The sequence below is a fragment of the Cetorhinus maximus genome, chromosome 2 (assembly GCF_964194155.1).
Source record: "Cetorhinus maximus chromosome 2, sCetMax3.hap1.1, whole genome shotgun sequence".
NCBI classification, from domain to species: domain Eukaryota; kingdom Metazoa; phylum Chordata; class Chondrichthyes; order Lamniformes; family Cetorhinidae; genus Cetorhinus; species Cetorhinus maximus.
Window position 1 is genome coordinate 22,745,753 of NC_135880.1, and position 6,416 is coordinate 22,752,168.

General features: G+C 44.3%; 1 pseudogene; it reads left to right on the plus strand.

Moving 5' to 3' along the window:
- Nucleotides 1-4,898: 4,898 nt before the first annotated feature.
- On the plus strand, nucleotides 4,899-5,996 carry LOC144690138 (armadillo repeat-containing protein 1 pseudogene; annotated as a pseudogene).
- Nucleotides 5,997-6,416: the final 420 nt, after the last annotated feature.

Genomic DNA, 6,416 nt, shown 5'->3' on the forward strand with positions numbered 1-6,416 from the left:
ATCCAAAGCAGTATTTCTGTTTTGCAGGGGAATAGCCACAGGAGCTTCCTGCACTGCCTGCCTGGTCCTCCAGCTCTGCCTGGTGGTCATCCATTCCCTTCCTGCCTGTGGACTCTTAGCCTGCGGTGTGACCACCTCTCTATATGTGCTATCCACGATGCTCTCCACCTCGCGGATGCTCCACAGTGTCCCCAGCCACCGCTCCAGCTCTGAAACCCAGACTCCCAGGAGCTGCAGCTGGAGACACTTCCCGCATACATGCTGGCTCTGGGCACTGGAAATGTTCCTGGCTTCCCACATAGAGCAGGAGGACCACACCATGGCTTTGAGCTCTCCTGCCATGACTTACCCCTTTAAATTAAATTAAACCTTTTGGGAGATACATAATATTAAATAATATCAATTACTCTAAGGCCCTTCTTCCCTGCTCCTCGTTGTTACAGAATATAGCCCTTAAAGACGATGAACCACAAAATAAGAACTTAAAAACTATAAGTGATAAAAGTAGTAAATACTTACTTAACCGTACTCACGGTACTCAAAGAATCACCTAGTTCCCCTCTCACCAAAATCCCTCAGTCACCTCTGGTCTCCCAGCTCCTTTTCAACTCCTGGCTCCTCTTGTGCTCCTTTTCAACTCCCGGCTCCTCTCGCACTTCTCTTCAACTCTCGGCTCCTCTCGCACTCCTTTTCAACTCCCGGCTCCTCTCACGCTTCTCTTCAACTCCCAGCTCCTCTCACGCTCCTTTTCAACTCCCGATTCCTCTTGCACTCCTTTTCAACTCCCGGCTCCTCTCGCACTTCTCTTCAACTCCCGGCTCCTCTCGCACTTCTCTTCAACTCCTGGCTCCTCTCGCACTTCTCTTCAACTCCCGGCTCCTCTCGCGCTCCTTTTCAACTCCCGGCTCCTCTCACGCTTCTCTTCAACTCCCAGCTCCTCTCACGCTCCTTTTCAACTCCCGACTCCTCTTGCACTTCTCTTCAACTCCCGGCTCCCCTCGCGCTCTTCTTCAACTCCCGGCTCCCCTCGCGCTCCTTTTGTTGAGGCAAATAGTGTAGGTGCATTCAAGTGAAAGCTAGGTAGTTACATGAGGGTGAAAGGGACAAAACGATATGGTAACAGGGCTAAATGAAGAGGTGAGGGAGAAGGCTTCTATGGAGAATTAAGACCATTGTGTGCTGGATGGCTTGTTTCTGTGCTGTACCTACTTGTATACTGGATAATTTTAACCTTCTGTTATGGTGCTTTGTGTTCAAAGAAAAGATTATCAAACATATACCGGTACTGATTTCTTTTAGACTTCTACTCCTTCTGCTCTAACACCAGCTTTTAAAGATTCTCTGTCCTTCATTTATTAACAACATTTGTGACACTGGTTCAGTCTTCTGTGAATCCACAAAGTGAAAACAAACCATAACGTGGCTTTAAGTGCTGGAGACAATTTTGTATGATTTAATCATTATTGATATATGGCCAGGTTACTGACTTACAAACCTTTTAAAATTATTTTATTTACATTTGGTGGTAATAAATTACCAATTTATACACCACTTTGACTTAATGTATTTGTTTTGTCCCCTGTTCTGCATTTAAACCTCACTTGGGCATGTTCCCGATATAAACATGCTTTCAAGTTTAACTGGGATATCCTGTTTGGAGCTGCCAACTCCCAGAAACAAAGTTCATCAAGAATACTGGTCAGAAGATGTCTAAACACTGCTTCCTCCTCACTTTGCAAAAATTCTTGAAGTGTTAGCATTAAAATCAACAATAATGGGCTGCATTGGAAGTGCTTTCTGTAATTACGCAATTTCAAATAGTGGAAAAAATGTACAGAATACTAAGCTGCAAAACATAAATCCAGCGAACTAGAAAGAAAAGAGCAAAGAGTTTACCATGTAATCTAAGAGATTCTGGGCATGGTCAACAAACCTATGGGGTAGGAATTAGTTTTTGATTTCTTAAGCAATAGTGTGCAGACACTGCACACTTGAACTTGGAAGCCCAAGGTTCATTCTAAATTGGGGCTTGGGCTTCATTTGATCACCAGGATCACCAGGGAATTCCATTGTTACGCATCTGAACTATGCTTTTGTATCATCAGAAACTATTGTTATGACCAGGTGAAAAGGGATGAACTGGCTCCCCTCCATTCAACCCTCTCGGTTGGTCACAACAGAGGTTAAAGTTTATTTTTTGCGAGGATATGCCTTTGTCAAGTCAGAATGCATTTAACTATTTAAGCTGTGAGCAGTAAGGAGCCAATCAAACAATTTTTAGCCAATCTTTAGTCAAAGAAAGAACAAATTTATTAACCACTAGACTGGAGAAAGCTATTAAAGAAGCGACATCAAGCATTCAGCCCTTGTGCAGTCATTTGGGCACACACACACACACACAGGTGTCAGAAATAAAGGGAGTTAGAGCACAATAGAAAAAAGGTAAAAGATAGACGGTTAAGTGTCCTTTGATTGTCCTTGAGGTGTAGATTTTAGACACTGTGGCCAATTTGGGTTAGCTGGTTTCTTCGATGCAGTCAAATAAAGGAGATGTTGCAATTATATTACAAGATCTCGGTTCACTGGTATGTTTCTGGTAGAGTTGGCTTCTCAAACAGGGCAACACTTATTGCAAAAGAAAGAGAGGGTGAGAGAGCAGTATTCAGCCTGTTTCCTCTGCTGAAGACTTTTTTGACACCACCTGTGTTACTTGTAATCCCTCTCTAGTGGCTGGGCAGCCTTGTCTTGAAATACTTCGCCCATTGTGTATTTCCAAGAGGTTTTGGGTGGGTCTGTTTGTGGCAGCCATTGCTTCAATATCCAGTACTTTGCATTTTTAATGTCTCGTCCTTAGACAGTTATGAAATTCAACTGGTGTCTGGATTGTAGGAAATTTCTCTCTTCACATTCCCCTGAGAGTGATTTGTTCGTTTCTCACATTCACCTTGCAGTGCGGCCTTACGTTTTTAAGCAGTTTGCTCTGTTTCAGTTCAAATTGCAAACTTTCTAGTCAGTTGATAGTTGAAAAATCATGTGTTCAAAAATAAAGGTGCTTGGCCTTGTGAAACTATGCAGTACAGGCATACCCCCTAAATTGAATGTTTACAGGCTGCTTACAGGTGAGACCAACACCACTGGTGTCTAAAGCAAGATCTGAATTACAAAATGCTACAAGAACTTTCTGATCAATTGTTATATAATTATAGGACCTTTTCTTCCCCTTTCAGTTCATGTTTTGCTTTATTAATTCAAACATGTACAACATTAGGGATAATTACCCACCTCTCAGTCCCCCAAGAAGGTGAGGGTGAGCCTTCTCCTACTGAAATCCATGTACTGGTGCTCACAAAACCCATACGATTCACTAATACAAACATATGAAAAAGGGGCAGAAGTAGGCCATTCGGCCCCTTGAGTTTGCTCCACCATTCAATAATATCATGGCTGATCTGTTCGTATTTCTAATTCTACATTCCCATCTACCCCCGATAACTTTTGATTCCCTTGCCTAACAAGAATCCCCTTCAGGGGTGGAAATCTGTAGTCCTTACCTGGTCTAGCTTATATATATGACTCCAAATCCACAGCAACTGCTCACTGAAATGTCCTAGCAAACCCCTCAGGTGTACTAAACCTCTACAGAAAAAAATACTGCGGGTGTACTTACACCACATGGACTGCAGCAGTTCAAGAAAGTGGCTCATCACCACCTTATTAAGGGCAATTAGGGATGGGCAATAACTGCTTCCCTTGCCAGCGATGCTCACGTCCCAAGAGTGAATAATGAAAAAGATTGTGTTTGGTACGGAATTCGAGGATTTTGGCCCACCAATGATGAAGGAACAGTAGTATATGTTCAAGCCAGGATGGTATGTGACTTGAAAGGAGGCTTGGTGTGGTGAGCAGAGAACTTGAAATGATGGCATTCCCATTAGATTGTTGCTCTTGTCCTTCGTGGGGCTCTGAGACAACGTTTAAGCTTGGTGAGTTGCTGTAGTGCCTCCTGTAGGTAGTACAGACTGCAGCACAGGGTGCTTTCAGGAGCTCTAATCAAACTGGAAAACTGAAATAAAAAGGGAAAATGCTGAAACATTCAGCAGAGGACATGCAGCATCTGTGGAGAGGGAACAGAGTTAATGCTGCAGGCCAATGAGCTTTCATCAGATCAAGTCCTAGACAGCAAACATCTTGAGTGCTGTTGCAGCAGAATCTGCCTAGACATGTGCTGAGTATTTCATCACGCTCCTCACTTGAGCCTTGTAGATGGTGGGAAGGCTTTAAGGGGTAAGGTGTTGAGTTACTTGCTCCAGAATACTTAGCCCTCTGCCCTGCTCTCATAGCTATAGCGTTGACACAGTTGGCACACTTAAGCATGTAAGTGGTGTTGCCAAAGATTTTTATGTTGTTACTGGTCAGAGAGAATTTGCTGGGGTTTTTCTTGTTGTGAAGACTATTACCAGCATTTATGTAGCTGGAATGTTTCTTGCCACGCCACCGAAGTCTAGATGTCCAAATCCTGCTACAGACTGACATGAACTAAGCAGGGCTATGAATAGTGCTCTCAAGCGGCCCTTGCTTAGCAATAATCTGCTCACTAACACACAGTTTGGGTTTCACCAGGGCCATTCAGCTCCTGACCTCATTGCAGCCTTGATCCAAATATGGACAAAGGAGCTGAACTCAAGAGGTTGACTGGCCTTGACACCAAGGCAGCATTTAACCGAATGTGGCATCAAGGAACCGTAGCAAAACTGGAGTCAATGGGAATCAGCGGGAAAGCTCTCCCCTGCTTGGAGTTATACTAGCACAAAGGAAGATGGGTGCGGTTGTTGGAAGTCAATCATCTAAGTCCCAGGATATGGCTGCAAGTGTTGTGGTAATCTGAGGTGCAATACACCTTTAAGAGAATGTGAGCAGATTGACCACATGACTGTATTACCCAATTGCTGTGTAGCACGGGCTACAATGTTAATCAGTAGTTTAGAATAGGGTCTGGTTGGAGAAGCACACGTGTTAGTGGTCTGTTACTTGTGTTAATAAACAGCATGTGCTTCATATTACATTGGTCTCTGCATCTGCAGTATCTTGTTTACCAACTCACCCACCAGTAGATAGGCGTTCAACCATGTTCGCTGAGCAAAGCAAACCTGGAGCTGCAGAGAGAACGGCATTGTTAATGCTTTATTGAGTCGCTGTACCCATTAAAATGGATGGGATTTGTTGACGGCATTGGTGAGTGATCGAAGGAGTAGTAAACTCAGGTTATAATCGAAGAGCCAAACAAGTATCGAGTGTTAAGTGCATCATTGAGAAAATTGCTTAAAACATATGGCATGGTGGATGGTGGCACAGTGAGTGGGGAGCCTGATGCACAAGCAGTAGTAAACCAGCTGCAAGATTTAGCATCTGACCCCTTAAACAGGCGAGCGCTTGTTCAGGATCAGGGATATCTTGCCTGGGTTGATCCTGTTCCTAGACCACTCAAATCCTCAAGTTGTTTACTCTGCATTACTGGCTCTGGGCTATCTGGCAGAATGCCGTACCAGTGGGGAAAAAATGAAAAGTGAACTAGGCATGATGCTGAGCTTACAAAATGTGATTCAAAAAAACAACAACGCCTGGTGAAACTAAGTCTTTGGCAAATGAAGTGTATGAAATTTTGCAGCCATCGAGCAGTGAAGAGTCTGGCCATGCAAATGATCATAACTCGCATAGACGCAAACCACAGCTTTTCCTGGGAAGCACTAACAAACGTGCAAAAACAATTACTCTGGAGACAGATGGTTTGGATGATGCATCACAGAGAAATATGTGCGAAGAAGCATTGTTCACAATTAAAGGTGTATTGCATCTCAGGTTGCCACAGTGTTCCTAAGGGTAGCGTCCTTGAACCAACCATCTTCAGCTGCTTCATCAATGACCTTCCCTCCATCATAAGGTCAGAAGTGGGGGTGCTCGCTGCTGATTTCATGGGCCTGAATTTTCAGGTCGGCAGGCAGGCACGAAGGGTGGGCTTGGGATTGGCCGGGAAATGGACCCCCCACCATAATCGGCCCCCAGTCGTGATTTCACGCTGGCTGGCCAATTAACGGTGGGGGCAGGAAGAAGGCGGGTGATGATGTTAACGTGGGCGCAGGCCAGCGCGGACAGAAAGCTTCCTGAAGGCAGAAAGCTGCCGCAGGGAGCTTAAAACCTGAAACAGTAAAAATAAAGATTTCAAAAGCTGAAAAAAGTGTCCAGGCATCATAGTCAGTCATCTAAATATTTGGCTTATGAAAATTCTGTCCACAGACATTGATTTATATTTTATTTCATCACGGAAATCTCATCCCACCCGTGGATGAGGTTTGTCGACAAATGCAAAGGCTGCCTGGCCGATTCGCGGGCCACAAAAAATCGGAGACAATTGCGCCGTT